The sequence below is a fragment of the Dipodomys ordii genome, unplaced genomic scaffold (assembly GCF_000151885.1).
Source record: "Dipodomys ordii isolate 6190 unplaced genomic scaffold, Dord_2.0 Scaffold65, whole genome shotgun sequence".
Taxonomy (NCBI): Eukaryota; Metazoa; Chordata; class Mammalia; order Rodentia; family Heteromyidae; genus Dipodomys; species Dipodomys ordii.
This window is the reverse complement of record NW_012267281.1, coordinates 1,472,136-1,491,048: the sequence shown is the minus strand read 5'-3', so window position 1 is coordinate 1,491,048 and position 18,913 is coordinate 1,472,136.

The following is an 18,913-nucleotide window of genomic DNA, read 5'->3' as shown; positions in this document are numbered from 1 at the left end:
CCATCCTTCTTTCTTCTTCAGAGAAGTTTCTCTTTAAGTCTTTCGCCCACTTATTTATTGGGCAGTTGTTTCTTTGAGGATTTGTTGTTGGGTGGTTTAATTTTTTGAGTTCCAAGTATAGTTTAGCTATGAGACCCTTGTCCGTTGTATGGCTAGTAAAGATCTTCTCCCAATCCGTGGGCTTTCTATTGATCTTGCTTGCTATGTCCTTTGCCATGCAGAAACTCTGCAACTTTATGCAATCCCATTTGTCCAACCTTTCTTTGATTTGTTGTGTTTCCAGGTCTCTATTCAGAAAATTTCGGCCTGAGCCAAGGAGACCTAGGGTTTCTCCTATTCCATCCTCACCCACAGCCTTTCTACTAGCACCTCTTACATTTCTGTGGCATGCTTTTTTTTTTTTTTTTTTGGTAACCCAGACATGCACTACATCTGATAGTGCACACTGAGAATTGAGATGATGCTAGGCTACTTTCTTTCCTCATCTTCCCTCCATCTAATCTAGAAACATCGATTCCACAGAATAACGTGTCTCTGCTTTGTCCCTGGCCTTGCCACGTTTGCCTGTAAGTTCCGGATCCGAAGCCATTTCCCTCTGCTTCCTTGAAGTGACTCTCATCATCCAGCAATTTAGAACTGAGATTTTTTGTCATGTTTTTAAAGGTGTTTGAAACATGTCAGTCTTGTCTCTGTCTTTACCTTTCAACGATTATAAGTTAGAAATAAGATGTGAAAAAAATCAGAACTTGCAACCATAAGCCCAGCCTGGTGCTATAAACTCATCTTCCATTCCACACCGCTCACTTACTGCCCTGCCTCCTCCAAGAATATTTTCTGTTGCTCAAGCCGTGTGCTGGTTCAGACCTTTCACACGCATGGCTCTGTCTACCTGGAGTGTCTGAGCTCTTCCTCTTGTTTCACAGCTAATTCCTTCCACAGAGGCAAGGTCCCACAGAATGGATGTCTGTGAGATGTTAGCTCACACACATGTGCCTTTGCCCTTCCAGGACATCTTCCGCCCCGTAGCTATGATACTTTGTTATTTCTCTTACCATGAGATTACCTATTAACACTAATATTCATCTGAGTGGAGGCTACCTATTTTTCTTTTCTTTACAGCAGAGACCTGGAGATTGTCCAACTCCCTGTGGGAGTTGGCCTCTTGTTGAGCATAGCAGTGACCCAATAAACAAATTCAGAAATGCACAACCCCACCTGCGTGGAAGATGGATACAAATACTAGTGTGTCACAGGTACAAGTACTAGTGTGTCACTGCCTGGGAAAACTAGTTAAGAACTGATTCTGGAAACAGAATTGAAGTTGTGGGAGAAAACTTGTTAGTTCAAGAAAGCCAATCAAGGAAGAGTTGAGAATAAAGGGGAGAAGAGGTCATTTCCTCCAGTTCTGCGAAGAAGAGGAAAAACAAGAGGAAAACCTACTAAGGGACCTCAGGGCTTTCTTTGCTGGAGTATCCCTCCCCCCAAAAAAAGATCTAGAAATCCATTCAGTGTCTTTACTGAGTGTGTATTATGTTAAAAAAAAAACCACCATTTCTACCCCCCCAGGAATATGAGATTTATTAAGAAATAATGCAGCAGCCCAAGTAATGTCATTAGTTAATGCACTGTCATTGGGGCTGTAGTCTAGAATCTGTCAAATGTGAAAAATGTATTTTGTGCTATGAAAATGGCTTCATCTTAATTGAAGCCTGTTACAGGAAATCTCTTGTCCTTAAATTTAAAACATTTCTAAAAAATAGAAGAGAAAAGAAATCAGGCGAAAGGATCCAAGCAACTCCTCAGGTCTCTGGTAGGCCCCTAATAAGGTTGTGCAGGCCAAACTGTATGGTGAGAACCACTATGGGTCCCAGAACCAGGCAATGGTTTCTTAAAGACAAAACTTCTGCTCTAAGCCAGCGGAACTGCTCCAGTAGGAGCCAAGGTGCCAGGGCATCTAAGACAAGGCATTGGAAAAAATCAATCCCTTTATTGCTGCCAGTTTCTGAATAAGCTGAGAGCTTACATTTGCATCTTTTCTATATGCAGCATTGTTGTTTTATTTACTAGTATCATCTCCTAAAAACTGACTCAACTCTAGAAGTTCAAAAATGGTGTATTGACTCTGCTGGTGCTAGGAAATGTATCTTGTGGAAGGTCATGGTGGCAGCAATTACGATTACCTGTGAGTCCTGGCTCCCAACTTCACACCCACCTACAAAGAAAGTTAATTGTGATCGGTAGAGGTCGACTCTTCCGTACCTACATTATAAAGGAGCCATGTTGGCAAAGGAGAGTCAAGCAGCTTTTCTTCATCAAGACAGTTGTAGCTTTGAATATACATACAAGGAAACCATATTTTGTCCCTGTGGCTTAAGGTTCAAAGGTACCTATGATATATGCTACCTCCGAATGTCTCAACTGTCCACAGAAAATAGAAGTTATTCCCACCAATAGTCCTAAGGACATCGCCATGATAATGTTGTTCATCACAATCAGAAACATTAGCTACAGGCCAAACTCTGTTATAGGGAAAGAATCTTAAGCCATGAACACATGAATATACATAGTCTTGTAAAAACACCTATAATAAGGTACTTCTAGATTTTGCCATGGGCTATTTAGAATGAGCTTCAAATTATGTCCAGATTGGCATGTAGATAAAGAGGGGATACAACTGAGAAATAAAATATAAATATCACTTAACTTACTTTACAACTGAAATGAATTGATTTGAGTCTTCCTTCTGTTTGTAATGGCAAGGAAAGGAAAAGAAGAATAGTTCTTGCATGTCTTTAATGAACCAGTCTTTCATATATGTTTTCATCTTCACTTAGGACAATGCCATGACAAAGTAAAGATTATTATTCACATTTTAGGGATAAGAACCAATGGCTCAGAGAAGGTACATGTCTGGATAATGTCAGTCTAAAAAAAAGTAGCACACCCTTCTTATTGGTGGTGTGAGCAGCTAGCAAACTCAGACAAACCTTCAGGAACTCAGATAGTTTGCTTAAGAAACTTAAATGGATATAATCATCGCGTAGACTTTGAACAATTCTAATAAGATTTCAAGTATGTTCACATTTTTATATGAAATTCTATAGTAGTTAGTCAGCAAATTTGTTAGAAAAAGAAAGAGAGAAAAATGTACCTATAATCCAAAAGAGCAAGTTCAAGGCGGAGCTGGGGTCTGCCAGTTCCACAGGAGGTTAGAAGGGACAGCTGTGTTCCACATACATGTGATGACCCCTGTGAACTTCCCATCAACAAGGTTTTCTCATCCTCCCATTATTGCTGCTCCACCATTCATCACCAGCTGTTGAAACATTATAAGCATGCTTGTAATTTGGGGTAAAATTAATGATTATCTATCTATTAAAACACTGAGGGAGGCTTTGTTTTCCAACTCCAGTGTGAACTTGCTGATTTATTCTTCAAATCAATTACCCTCCTGAACTCCTCACCCTGACCATTGGCGAAGAGCATCCCACAGGCCTTCCCTAAGTGAACTTCAACATACATTAAACAGGGTATTTTTGCCTGGCCACGGGCTTGTGCGGAACAAGGAAAGATGTTAGCAGAGTGAAATATAAGGATACTTATGAAGAGTGACATTTTGTTTGGCTGCACATTATCTCCATGTAAGTTTTTAGTACCAATAGTAGTCTTAGATATAGTAAAGGAATTTCATGAATTGATAACTAAATTAATAATGAAAACTACTGTATTGAGTGACACCAACAGAGCATAATTATAGGAAAGGAGCACCAAGGTGTAATATCTATACACATCTGGTCATACAAAATAATATTTATCAAAATGAACTCCAGGAAATAGAAATAAGATTTTTTTTCTTTATTGCTATTTTGCTTTTCTTTTCCTTTTGCCTTGTTTGTTCATTTATCTGCCTTTGGGAGGGTAAAGGGGGCACAGAAATGGAGAGACAAAAGGTGAACACATACAGCCATGGTACTCACTGGATACTATGTTGAAAGTGAGCTATACAACTTGTGGATGGGGATGAGAGAGAAAAGGGAAAGAGTAAGGGAAGGGGTGCCTTGTTCAAAAAGAAATGTACTCATTATCTATAACTGTACACAGGTACACATTAATGTATACCATGTATACTTCTATATATTACCTTTAGTAATAAAAATTAAGTAAAATAAGTATTATGTAAAAAGAAAGAAAACTACTGTGTTTTGTAAAAAAAAAAAAAAAAAAACAAGCCAAGGAAACCGCTTGGAATGAGTTGCTTTACAATGGGTATTGGAAAGTTTTCATGATCTCCTGCATATCTGGGTGTGGTGTGAAGCTAGGGCTTCAGGGAAATCCAGCAGAAATCGCCTTTCAGGAAAGCTCCATGCTCTCTGCTCTACCATCACAAGCAGTGGTTTCCATCCCAATGGTCCCAAAGCCAGTCCCAACTGACTCTCCTCTTCTGCAGCTCCAGCTCGGGAGGGGAAGCTGCGCTGTGCCCCCTGGGCACCGAGAAATCCTACTAGATTTTAGGAAATGTACAAGATTGATTTTGTCAATAGTCAGTTTTACTTTGTTCTTTATTTTTTATATTTTGGTCATCATGACTTAAAAGAATCATCCAAGGAGAGAGTGAATCCAACTGAAAACTTAGAAACTCAACACTGAGAGGCCTATTTTCTCCACTATTACCTGTTTGTCTTGTTATTATGAGTTCTATTAGCTCTATTATTATTTCTTACTAACTTAAGTTAGTGTAAGGATTCCATTGTTCTATTCCTACCTCAGTACTCAAGGCGTCTGTAGAGAAACTTCAGCTTGCCCATAGCTTACAGCTCTGTTGCCCAGCTAGGCCAATAAGACCATTTTATCTGTAGTTGTTTGGTTTTTTTGTAGATTAATTATGTGTAAGAAAGAAAATTAAAAAAGCCAGCATTGGGATATTTTGCAAACATAGGTATGATTGAAACAGCTTCTGCTATGAGTATATGAAACACATAATTATCAATGAATAAAGTTTTAAATTATATCAGTGTGCCACAGATTTCTATTCTCTTTCACCAGTGTGAAAGACTTGGGTTCACAGTCCAACCAGTGTCTTTTTGTTTGCCATTAAATTAAAATAATGATATGCAAAACGTCACTCCAAAAACATTTCTCTTCCATGAGGAAGCAATGTTTTTCTATAAGCCTCACCTAGCATATTGGAATGCCACTTCAAATTACAAACCAATAATGATCTTACCAATGGCATGCCAATAATAACTCCCTGCAGGCCAATTTGCATATAAAACATAATATTTAAGGCCAAGATAAATTAGTACCTTATTATGGAGTACCTATTATTATTACCCTGTGATTGTAACATACTACAACCCACTTATATTTTCTACAAAGACTTTAATTTCTGACAACTTACATTACTATTAGTCACTGATATAATAAATCTATCTGTGTTAAATTACTAACAAACTCAAAATCCAAGAGTCAATGTTTATACTTAAGGAATAAGTAAAAGTATTGTGACAGTGGGAAGTCACAATTATTATTATTTATTTCGCTAAATAACCCTTACTTTTTAGAAGTACAGATGAGTTGCAAGTTAAATAATAAAGTTCAAAACAATTCAGGTGGTGGGCAGGTGAAGGATTTCTATGCATTAATAGCCCAATGGGTAATGAGATTGTAAGAGAAAAAAACACTGGTTTCTCTACTTCTATTTGTGTTGGAAATGCTATAAAATAAAAAGTAAAATCAAAGCAATAATAATGATAAAATAAAATATTAACACTATAGCAATATGTATAATAGATAACAGCATATAATTTTTGTATAATAATATAATACAGTACCATACAATATGGCATATATTATATAATAGTTTATAAATATATAATGAATAGAAAATATAATGTAGCATTATATAATACATAATTATTATTATAGATAATATTGTATATGTTTAGTTTCTTTCAAAAATATTTCAAACCTAGACTGTAAATAATTCTATCAGCACTTCTATTAACTTGCTACTTTAGAAGTTTTATGGTATATGATTGAGTGTGTATATTCGTTCACCAGAACTGACTTTTCTCATCATTCTCCTTAAATTTAAACTTTTCTTTTTTCTTTTTCTCTTGAGTACTGGGGTTTGAACCCAGACATTGTGCTCTTCTGCTTGAGCGAGGCTTTCAGCCCGAAACTAAACATTTCGCATGCTAGATTCAATTCTCCATTTTAAGTGGAGAAAAACTGGTTCATATTGGCAACTCGCAAATTTTTCATGCCAGTGAAAGTTAAGTCGGTTTTGCAAAATGTTCTAATTGTCTGCTTTTTGTGAAAGCATGCTTATGGGTTTTATAAACACACGTTGCTAACTAAAATTGTAATTATGCCCTTCAGATTCAATTTAGGTTAATTTTTATTACCTTTTACCTTAATACAAAAAATAAACTAAGTGAAGTTGGATGTGTTTATATTTATTGTTCCGTTTACATAATCGACTGACAGAACAGCTTGATTTATGAAGATATTCCAAACACCCAGAAAAGCTACAGGGATGGACACATAAACCAACTTGCACATATATCTTGTATGCACACACACACACACACACACACACACACACACTCTTCTTGAAAGGATCTTAAAGAAGACACTGCACGTGCAACTTAAATCAGATTTAACAATGATCCCAGAGTCTTTAAGCATCTATTAACAATCAAAGTTCCATTCTTCTTTTCCCTCCTCCCAGCTTGCCTTTTTGTGCACTCAGAATGATATAGTCCCTCAATCTTCTTCATTCTTCCCCAGTATAATTTCCCCCCATTTGACTAATGTTACTGAAGTACACGAGCAAGCAGTGGGGGATGGGAAGCATGCAACATTAGCAGATTCTTCAAGCCCTGGCGGCTAAACTGTGATCAGAGATGTGCACTGAGTCACACCCTCCACCACAGCACACACCAGGCAGTGCTCCCAAGGCTTAACTGTCCTGTGATCCCAACTCTCATTATAAAGTGAGAAAAAGATACACGAAAAGGCTGAGCACCTGCTCAGCGCCCACTCACTACTTTCCTTCTAGTTGGATCAGGTCCTGAGAAAAGTCACTCTTTGCATGCTAAGTTGGCACAAGTCCCTCTGACAATGTCCCCTCAGCAATACAACAAATGTTACAGAGATAATGTGAATAAAGACACATACTAGCATATGCACGGTGCCGCGACAGAAAGAGAGACCGATCTATCTGACATAAGAGTTTGGGGGCTTTAACTTTGCCTTCTTGTTCTCTGCTTTGTAGTGTTCTGTTCAGTACAGAATCCTACCTTTAGCTGTCCTTTTGAAACAATTCATCTAATGATTTCAAAATTCACAGTCACCAGTTCACAAGTAAATAGGCCACTGCTCTGTGAATGATGTAGTATCAAAATTGTCATTTTCATTTCATAATCGTCTGTGTCATTTATGGAGATATCATCGTGAATGAAAAGTGAATAAATTCACTATTTTCTTTTCCTCCTCCTTTTCGGTCCATTATGTCCTTTTCAACAGAACAGAGTAAACGGATCTATACAATCCAAGTTCTGGGCACATCACAGTGTTTGCTGGCCCTGGGATGTGCCCGAGCTGCTGCTATGATTCTCTCTGAACCCCTACACCAAAATCTCATCACCAATGTAACAGGATTTGGAGATAGAGCTTTTGTAAGTGGATTAGGTCTTAAGAGCAGGGTCCAAATCAACCCAAATGAATGGATCAGGAAAATGTGGTATACATATACAAGGGAACTCTATGCTTCCATCAGAAAGAATGGCACCAACCCATTTGTAAGGAAATGGAAAGACTTGGAAAAATATATTAAGTGAAGTAAGCCAGGCCCAAAGAAACACAGAAATAAATAGTATACATCTAGGATAATCTTAGCAGCTGAGCAGAATAGCTCAATAGCTATGTACATATGACCATGTGAAATGATGCTAAGCGAAATGAACTCCAAGACATGGACACACAAGGTTTTACTTTGTTGTCTTTTTTTATATTCTATGTGATTTCTTCTTTCTTTTGTGTTTTTCCCCCTATGGTTTATCCCCAGTTGTCACTGTATTTAATTTTGATATCCTGGGTATTGTACATACATTTATCTGAATTAGGGAAGGGAAGGGGAACAAAAAATGGTGAGACAAAGGACAAGGGGGAACCAATGCCAATTTGGAGGGGAGGAAAGTAGGAAAAAAATGAGGGAGGGGGTAACAAGTTCAATAAGAAATGTACTCTCTACCTTACTTATTCAACTGTAACCTCTCTGTACATCACCTTGACAATGAAATTTAACTTTAACTTACAAAAAACAATTCTCATGCCTCAAGTAAAAAAAAAGAGCAGGGTCTAAATAATGAAGATTAGTCTCTTATAAAAGAGGCCATGGTTGCTGTGCCCATCACCCTTTCCCCATATGAAGACAGAATAAAATGGTGCCATCTAAAACCAGAAGTCAGGTCCTTCCTCATCAGACATGGTGTACACCAGTGTCTTGAACTTGGAACTCCTGCCCCAACAGTGTAAGAAATAGAATCTGTTGTTTCTGGGCTGCCTGGAAATGGAAACTATCCTTGTGAACACACCATCTTCACCCAGGCCATGATTTTCTTTGGCATAAATTGAAAAGTAGAAGGCGACACGGGATGACTTTAGACAGAGCTGAGGATTCCTGACTGATTTTGTCATTACCAGTCACCAAAAATACAGAGCTGCTTTGTTATTTCAGTTGTTTGTAGCATAAATTATATGGCACTCCATAATTTATGATGGATTATTTTACTCTAGAAAAATTCAAGGGCAACAAATTATGTGTATGGGCCTGACAATTCAAAGGCAGGGAAAAGTCGTGGGTCTTGACAGTCTAACACAGTGCCTGACTCAGGTGTGAGTGCTTGAATTGGCCCTTGTGAGAAACCAAGGTCAAGAACGCAATTCCAACGAGCACCGACCCAGCCCTCAAAACCCTAGACTTCCTTTAAGTTGAGATCTTTTATCACATTTACATTATGCTCCTATGAGTTAAATCAATTTCCTCTCCTCATCAGCCTGATGGTCATGAAAAGACTAACTCCAGTAGCAGACATCATCTCTGTCACCAACAAAAAAACTGCTAGTGTACGTAAAGAGTTGTCACAGAGGAGAATAAAGAGAAGACCAGCCTAGGCCTACGGAACCAGGCAAGTCAACGCAGGCAGATGGGCAGATGATAGGAGATGGCAGGTCTTCTCGCCCTCTGCATTCTCTCCTGCTGGCGGATCTGTTCTCCTCGCTGGCAGACCAGCCAGGACTGGAGGTGCAGAGCTTGGTCCACTCTGGATTTCCATTAAATTCGCCTGGAGAGTGCTTCAGCCTGTGGTAGCAATCGTATCCTCTATTGCTTCGTATTGAGTTTGCAGTCAACTAAAACCTGTACATCTCCCTTTTAACAAATATTGTCAAGCTGAGTCCCATTTGAATTTCTGTCAATGAGATGGGTTTTTTTTGTTTTTATTTTAACTTAAATGCAGGAGCCAAGGATCCTGCTTTCCTGTTGTTATGGTGATCCATTATTTCAATTTGTCAACATTTATTTTAATCCAACTTTGTCATTCTTTATAATAGCTAGTCCTCCATGCATTAGTAATAGCAAAAGTTATCATTATACTACACAATTTTAAAAGAATCAAAAGACTGAGGCCGGTGGCATGTCATCAGAGATCTTCCACCCTAGTGACTCTGTTCCAGTCATCTGTTCAGCACTCGATAAGAACTGACTTGATGAGCTACTCATCCATCTCCTTGTTTGGTTATCCACTCTATTTCTATAGATTCTACAAAAGCTATGAGATATATTTCTGAACTCCTTTGAGGAAATTAACACTGACTTTCTCATTGCCAGCCTGTAAAACCTAAATAGGACTCTTCGATGGATGCAACAAGCTTACACTGATTATGTCTATAATATTTCATTTAGCTATTTATGTACCCTTTATCTCAACTATCATTTATCAAAGGCACACATCACTTCCTTCCCATTGTTCACAATTACTTTCAGAAGCATCACTGAGTGTCCTGTGGTTAGTCTATGCCAGCCTTTCAAAGCCAAGCGGGCACATCTTTTCACAACTCAGTGGTCAATGGCTAATGCAGATAGCAGCCATCAACACCCAGCAATTCATAATTCCTTAAATACAACAAATCACAAGATATAGTTTCTGGGTACCAGTGGCTCATGTCTGTAGCCTTAGCTCTTCAGGAGGCTGAGATATGAGGACTGAGGTTTGGAGCCAGCCCAAGCAAGAAAGTCTCTGAGGTTCTTATCTCCACTTAACCAGCAAAAGAATCAGAAGTGGAGCTGTGGGTCAAATGGTAGAGAACTCAGCCTTGGACCAAAAAGCTAAGGGACAGTGACTAGGCCCTGAGCCAAGCTCCAGTACCAGCACAAAAGTAAATTAATAAATAGATGATAGATGGATAGATAGACGATAGACTGACAGACAGACAGACAGAAAGGTAGATTAACAGGTAACTTGAGGGGATGGGTGAAGTTTGAAGAGGTGAAAGAAACATAGAAGATGGATAGAGAAAAATGGCAGCGATGACATTGATCAAGATTCACTTTACTTGTAAACTGTCATGCTGATTGAGACTCTGGTCCAGCTACTTAAAGAAGATAGTAATAATAATATTATTAATAATAAAAACAATAGCAAACAAGGTAAAATTTAATTTCATACCAAATCTTGACAACTTTAAGAGATACAAAGAATAAGGACAAATATGAAATGTCATATCTATAGGAAAGGCTCACAGTAGAAATACCATCATCAAAAATGGGATAAATTCTAGAATCCCTACAAGCTTATAAGATCAGCTCTACGGAAGAATATAAAGCCCAAATCCTCATCTCAGGTTTCCATCTCTGAACAACAAAAGAAGGACTATAGATCGCTGTGTCAATATGTGTACAAGTGGGTAACTTCGCCTGCAGCATATTCAACATCAGGAACAAGATTATTTTTTTTTCCTTTCATGATTGATCTCCTCTTCTGTTTGGTTCAAAATATACTGCTCATTTCTGCCAACAAAACCATTCTTCCAGCAACAGATGTTATGTCATAAAGAGAGACTTACACATGCTGGTATAAATAACAAAGGTGTTAGCTGGAATTAGAAGGAGACATTTCATATACATGTATATGTGTATATACATCTTCAGTGATTACTGAGTGCGGGTAAAAATCCGCTATAAATAAATTTTACATAAACAGCATGTTTAAGGAACATTGGAAAGTTTGACTAAGAAGGAAAATTTATCCCCAAATTAATGACTGTCTCGTTCGCCCCGTAGAGCGTTTACATGACTGCTATACATACACAGATTCTAAGGTGTTCATTAATCAACAGCTTTGAACTAAATCTCCACTTGAGGAGAGCACATGTGCTTCTGGGAGTGATTTTTATAAACACCAAGATGCCTTAACTTCAGCACATGGTGGGGAATCAGTTATTTCCTGCAAAACCTCCCCATAGAAAGAAATCTCAGCAGGAGGGAGATTGGCTGGCATCCGCCAAATCCTGGCCAACACACAGGATGAGACTGCACGGCCCCGGCTGGCACCGGGTCCCCCTGCGGCCTGCCGTGAACTGTGATGCCCTGATCGCTTGCCAGCTGCTGGCCTTTATAGTTTTTCATCAGCTACTTGCTGACACTTCTAGAGACATTTAGAAAAGCAGAAGAGACCATAAACTCTAGAACAATCGACTTCTTATCTGCCTAGGACTTGGAGAGCACAGTGCTAAGTGGAAAGGGGAAAAAAAATATTTATCTGCTTCATAGGTCTGCTCTCCAGGTTGTTTATTCCAAGTCAATGCAAGTGGTGTTTCAAAGCACTGTGGTAAACAAACAAACAAACAAACAAGCAAAGATCCATGCTGCAGAGGGGCTCCAAGCCAAGGTCTGTGACACAGAGAGGGATATGAAGGAATGCCCAAGCCCCAAGGCCGTCTCTTGTAAGTCAGGGATGCGAAAGGGAGCAGTACCTAACCCACAGAGGGTTGTCAGGAGGCGTCCAGTGTGAGAGGGACCTGGAAATATAACAACCAGGGGAGGTTAATGGAGACCAGACAATGAATGAAAAAGGAAACTTCACTGAGGCACCTCCATACCTGTTCCTTCATTTAATTTTCTGGACAAACACACAAGGATTACATGATCATTCTCATAGATAGGTACAGAATTTAAGGGTTTTGAGTTTAAATTATCAAGGAAACCCCGTCAAGAGTGAAGCCTGGGCATAGTGATTGCCCTGCACAGTCACATTTGAGGTTGGCTACCGGACCAGTCTGTCTCTTCCAGCAGACTACAATTTCCCTGAGGGCTTTCACGTGCAACTCTGACCGCTGCTTCCTTTGCTGTCAACTTCTCCTGTCCCTCGGGGCTTTTCTGAAAATGCCTCACCAGAATGAACTGCGGAAGCCTCGGCTTTAACACAACCGAAACGAAAGGCAGCAGCAGCAGAGAGGGACACAGCACCTCTGAGCGCAGTCCCTGGATGGGGCAGCTGGTCCTCAGTTCGGGTCTGTGGGGGACTCTCACTGCTGGGCAAGGCAAAGTACACGCTAAGCTCTCTTTGCCCTATGTTGCCTAACAGAGGGGAGTTTACTGAAATCCTTGTTTTTCTCTCTTTAACATGGAAGCCATTGAAGTCTACTGGTAGAACTTTGCTGAGGATCAAATGATCTGACTCAAGTAGCCCAGGGCTGACCCAGAGCAAGCCTGAATCACTGAGCAGATGTGGAAGAAAGAGAGCAGAGCAGAGCCTCTGCCATCACCAGAGAAAGAAAAGCAAAGCCCAAGAGATTGTCATGGCAACAGTGACCCCTTCCTGAGCTTATTCTGCCATTGTTTCCTGAAGCCCATTGACTTCTTCACCCTTCATCTACTCGGTTTCCCTGTCTGGTATGTCTTTTAATTGCACATCCTTCATTTCTCAGTATGCATCTCTTCCCCTCTTGTTTTAGCCATGAGTTATCTCAGCATTTCTTTTTTCTTTTTTAATCGCTACAATGGGTCTGCTCTGATCTATCTGCTTCCACCACAGATGCGCGTAATCCTTCTTCACATTGCCCCACACAGAATCCTTTCTATGGGCTAATGACCACTGATGAAAGACACCCAACAGATCTCTTCTACGATTAATGCATGTCCTTGACTTCTAGCTGCCTGCAGTTAGAGCTGCATCTTTTTAAAATACCACTCTGGCTTGTCCCAGAGAGAGAGTCATGGGCTTGAAGAGCAGGGTGGCGTCTTGCTCCTCACCAAAGCTTCAGTGAGTGGCTAACAGCCCAGGATGCAGAAGGAAACTGTGACATTCTTGAAGGCATGGCTTCTTAGCGTAAAGGACACAAACCTGGCAGCACTCTGTGCACTTGCAATGCTATTTAAGTACCCAGATCAAAAGTGAATGCATTGGGAGGGAAGGGATGGTAGGGGAAAAACAAAGGAGGAGGCAACAATGTTCAATAGGAAATGTACTCATGGAGGGGAAGGGAAAAAATAAATCGTTTAAATAGAGATGCAGGTGGACCCATTGCAACAAAGAGATGTACAAGTCATTATGTCGAAAAACGAACTTTACAACTTTGGGGGGGAAGGGGGGATGGGAAGGGAAGGGAAGGGGAAACAAAGGAGGAGGCAGCAATGCTTGATAAGAAATGTACTCACTATCTTGCCCATGTAATTGTAAGCCCTCTATATGGTTTTTCACAATAAAATAAAGTAAAGAAATGTACTCATTACCTTGTTCATGTAACTGTAACCCCTCTGTACAGTATTTTTACAATAAAAAATGTACCAAAAAAAGTGAATGCATTGTCACACTAAGGTTACCTTGAGCAGATAACATCCATTTGTAAGCCAAGAAGTCTCTATCCCTGCTCTGCCTTTCAAAACAAAATGAAATTCATGAAACTGAGTAAGTTTCACATCAGATGATGTGAAATCTAGTTGAGGGCCTGGTGCAAAAAATAGAAATTCTACATTGATCCTGATTACTCTTATAGGTTCTTGAGCTTGCTCATGTTCCATGAAACACAATATTTCCCTAAACTTTACCTGAAGTTTAAAGACAAAAAACATTAAACATGAAAAGAAGAAAAAATAGTAAATAATAGTAACAATAGTAAACAATATAAATAATATGTTGATCGAAAATTACTGTTAAAATGCATAATCACATCAAAATAAACATGAGAATCCTTAGAAAATTTAATAAATATTACTGATTAAAATGTAGATCAAAAATAGGAGAATGGAATTCTATGCCTCCACCAGAAAGAATGACATTGCCCCATTTGTTAGGAAATGGAAAGACTTGGAAAAAATTATATTAAGCGAAGTAAGCCAGGCCCAAAGAAACATAGGTCCCATGGTTTCCCTTATTTGCAATAGCTAGTATATGTCTGAGACAAGCAGAAACGGGCAGATAAGTTGATGTTAGGGAAATGAACCCCAAGATAAAGACTCTAATATTTTTTCTTTCTTGCTATTGTCTAACATATTTATAAGATAGTTCTTTGTTGATTTGTATGTCCCTCCCCCATGGTATAACCCCTGTTTTCACTGTATTTGATGTTGGTATAATCTGTGGAGGGGAAGGGGAAAAACAAATTGTTTAAATAGAGATACAGGTGGACCCATTGCAACAATGAGATATACAAGACGTTATGTCAAAAAACAAGATGGGAGATGGGAAGGGATGGGAAGGGGAAACAAAGGGAGGAGGCAACAATGCTTGATAAGAAATGTACTCATTACCTTACTCATGTAATTGCAACCTCTCTGTACAGTACTTTCACAATTAAAAAGAAGAAGAAGAAAAAATAGGAGAGTTCTTATAGAAAGAAAGACAAACAGGAGTACTTCAACAGTTGATGCAGTTAGGTAAATATAATTTGGTATAGACATTCCTTATTGCTATATTATCTAAAAATTTAAAAATGGCAACTGCTTTGTACACTAAAGGGTTGTACCAAGGAGAACTTTTTTCTCCACAGGCTAGGGAGACCTCAGAATGGGTAGTGGGATTACAAACTCAGCAAGTGTCTAACAAGGTTTAAGGATGAATGCATCATGCCATTAATTGTTATAGAGAGTGGCAGTATTTTTTCTCTGATCTTGACTCCACTGGGTGGGAAATTTCTATTTAAAATAACAAATGTTCCCTCACCTGCAATTTGTTTCTGCTGTCTTTTTCAAACATTTCAACCCTTTATATACTTTATTGCTAACAAAACTACCATGATTTTTAAAAGATGTTTCAAAAGAAAGAAATGCGATGCCAAATCACAGGGTACATGCTAACAACAGCACCATTGATAGATGGTTGTAATGGTGTCTGTATAATAAGACTCAGTGGTTTGAATTGTTAACGCTCCACACTGTTGATCAACTCACTGTACAATTACTCTTGACAGTTCACTAACATTCCTCTTATATTAATATTCCTTCTGTGTGTATTTGCAAAGCTGTTAGATGTCAGGGGCAAAAGTTAAGGGAGACTGTGATGGCCAGTGGATCTTTTTCAGCCACTATTTTCAACCATTGGTAAAATTTTCAAGAAGTCCTTATTTCTGCATACACCATTCTATCTACTACAGCCATTATTCATCTTCTTTCTTCCCCTTTCTGCCCCTATATCATACACACTCAGACATACACACATGCAATTTGTAACCTAAGAGTCAAAAATACTTGTCATGAACATCATTGTAGCATTTATATTATTTTTGTGTCCTGACATGAACCAGGAAGAGATTAACTAATGTTTGTCCTTTATTAGAATTATGAATCAAGAAATATATAGTATATATTAATCATAAGATTATTATATGTGTGTGTGTGTATGTGTGTACTGGTGCTGTAGTTTGAACTCAGGGCCTGAGCTCTGTACCTCAGGGTTTTTGCTCAAGGTTAATACTCTACCACTCGAGTCACAGCTCTTCTAATATTTTGGTAGTGTAATTGGAGATATGAATCTCATAGACTTTTCTGCCCAAGCTTGCTTCAAATCATGATATTCAGATCTCAGCCTCCTGAGTAGCTAGAATGACAGACATGAATCACGGGCACCCAGCTTTTAGTCTGTATATTATGTGGCTTCCATGGAATAGGATAATAAATTGTTATTATATTCAATTGTTACTATTGAAAATAACATTTGAACGGCATTATCTTCTAAGTTAAAAGAACACTAAAGTCAGATTAAACATACAGATACATTTTGAGAATAAGATGTTAACCATGAAAAATTGCCATATATACTCACTGACAGAGTTATTACAGATGACATAAAAATGTACTTGACCTTATTAAGATAAATATTTTTCCAATGTAGTGATTAGATGATGGGTAATTAATTGATTATATGTCTATGTATTCACAGATTGATTCTCCTAAATATACATCCATCTCAGTTTATAAATATAATTTTAAATGGCTTTAGATTAGTTCCTTTATCCTAGAAGTGACAAATAAATCATGAAATGTTCCTATGAGCTACAGACATTCTCTAATCACCTCCAAGCAATTCCTTATAATGTTTCTGTTATTTCTGTGTCATCGCTAAATTTGATTCTTACTTTTGCTCAACTACTTGACAAATTCTAATCTTTGTTGTCATAAAAAGAAAATTTTATGGATTTTATAGTGATTTGCATCTAAGATATTTCCCTAGTGTACCATACAGAAAAAATAATTATTGTGTGTGTAATCTGAATTAAATTTAAATCTATATTTCACATTGAAATTATAGCTTGAAAATGTAGTTAAAATTAAGGGGAAAATAATCCATTTTCTCACAAAGTAAAAAGGAAATAGCTATGCTATTTAATTTATATAGCTATGCTATATAATGAGTTCTTAACTCATTGTGGTTTTTTTAAAGGTTCTATCCCAGCCTCCATTAGCCAGGATAAAGAATAACTTTAGCCAGGTTCCAATGGCTCACATCTGTAATCCCAGCTACTTAGACACTGAGCATTTAAAAGTGCAGATCAAAGTCAACTCTGGCAGGAAAGTCTTCTTATTGCCAATGAACCACCAAGAAACCAGAAGTGGAGCTATGTCTCAAGTGGTAGACTGCTAGTATAAATGCTAGTAATAAACTTTACATGTTCTTGACTCCCTTGCTTCTTTTCACGTGTACAGTAATATAAATCTTTGTCATTGGGTGGGGGAGTATCTGTGGCACAGAAGAGATTGGTCATGATCAACAAACCATTTCAAAAAGGAAAGACTGAACCTCAACTAAAAGTCTGGTCATGTGACTCACGCACACACACACACACACACACACACACACACACACACACACACACACATACACAGACACAAAGTGGCTGGAACTGGCTTCCCTACTATTTTCGTCAATGTCATAATATTCCACTCAGATATCTACTTGTAGTTATCTTCCATGGGTTAGTCGCTGCCATCAATAGCATCGGATTCACTGGGTAGAATAGAGAAAAGACACAGGAGCATTTCAAATATAAGGGAAAAATGAATAAAGATTTTAATTTGATTATGTCAGTAGAATATTTGTAGAGAAAAGTATTACTTGCTTTGCTGGTTTAAAGTTCTTTCTTTTTTTAAATATACTTTTATACCACACTTCATATGATTGTGTGTGTGTATTTTCCTATAGGTCATAGATAGATAGATAGATAGATAGATAGATAGATAGATAGATAGATAGATACAAATATATAATATGTACACATATACAAAAGATAAAGCTATGTTGTAAGGGGAGGTTTATACATATACAGTCAGTCCCTAATTTACAATGGTTCCACTTACAAACTTTTTACTTTATAATGCATGAAACAGATGTGCATTCAATGGAAACTATATTTCAGATTTTCATCTTCTTTCAGGCAAGTAGTATGTAGAATGATGCTCTCTTTCAATGTTAGTCACAGGACAAATATCCTGTCCTCTTCAATGTACTATGTAGCTGAGCTAGGGTGCTCTGTAGGTTAGGATAGCAAGAGCTATTTCCAACCTGTGATATTTTCGAGGAATGTTGTATTTATTAGAAGAAGAGTTTTCACTTGGCAGTTCAAACTTTGATTGTTCCTGGATTCTTGGAAGAGAGTTAGGCACTTGGGACATTGAGAGAACTGTCCTAAGATATAGTCAAATAAACTTACTTTTTGAACTGAGTAACTAGAAACTGATTCTCTCCACAGAAAGAATTATGCCTTTCAGATAAGAAAACATGATAGCATTCAATTGCTACTTAAAAAATTGATAATGAAATAGAGAAATGAATCTTGTAAGTCACTCTAATCAGATCTGAGCTCTGGAGATATGAGTTCGTTGTTGACTGTAAACAGACGTAAGCTGGTGATATTTGTTGTTGTGCCATCAAACTGTCAGAAAGGAGAAGCTTTCTATCATCCAGTATAAAATTCCAAGTCTGTAAAAGGAGTTCATCAAACATTTATACAGGCAAAGTAGTAACCAAAGCTATCAACGGAGGTAAGTCTAGACATATCCATGATAACTATGCATAGACTTAACTTCTGATTAAGTTGCTACAAATAGGAATGTTGCCCTAAGGTTACATTTGCAAAAAAATATTAAAATTAAGATTCTGATGGACTTACAAAAGGGAAATGGCTGCAAAACTAAATAATAAGAAGCTTCCATGATTGAATTAAACTTGGTCCTAAGGTGATGTCTTTCATCTAGCCATGATGCTTGCAAGCATGACTTGCTCTCCTCTCTGAAATACTAGCAGCAACAAACAGATTACACATGAAAAATAATTGGGAAAACAACAGATATTAGTTAAGAAAAAAAATGATGACTCCTCAGAGACAGGAAACAAATAGGGTAAGTCTATGCATG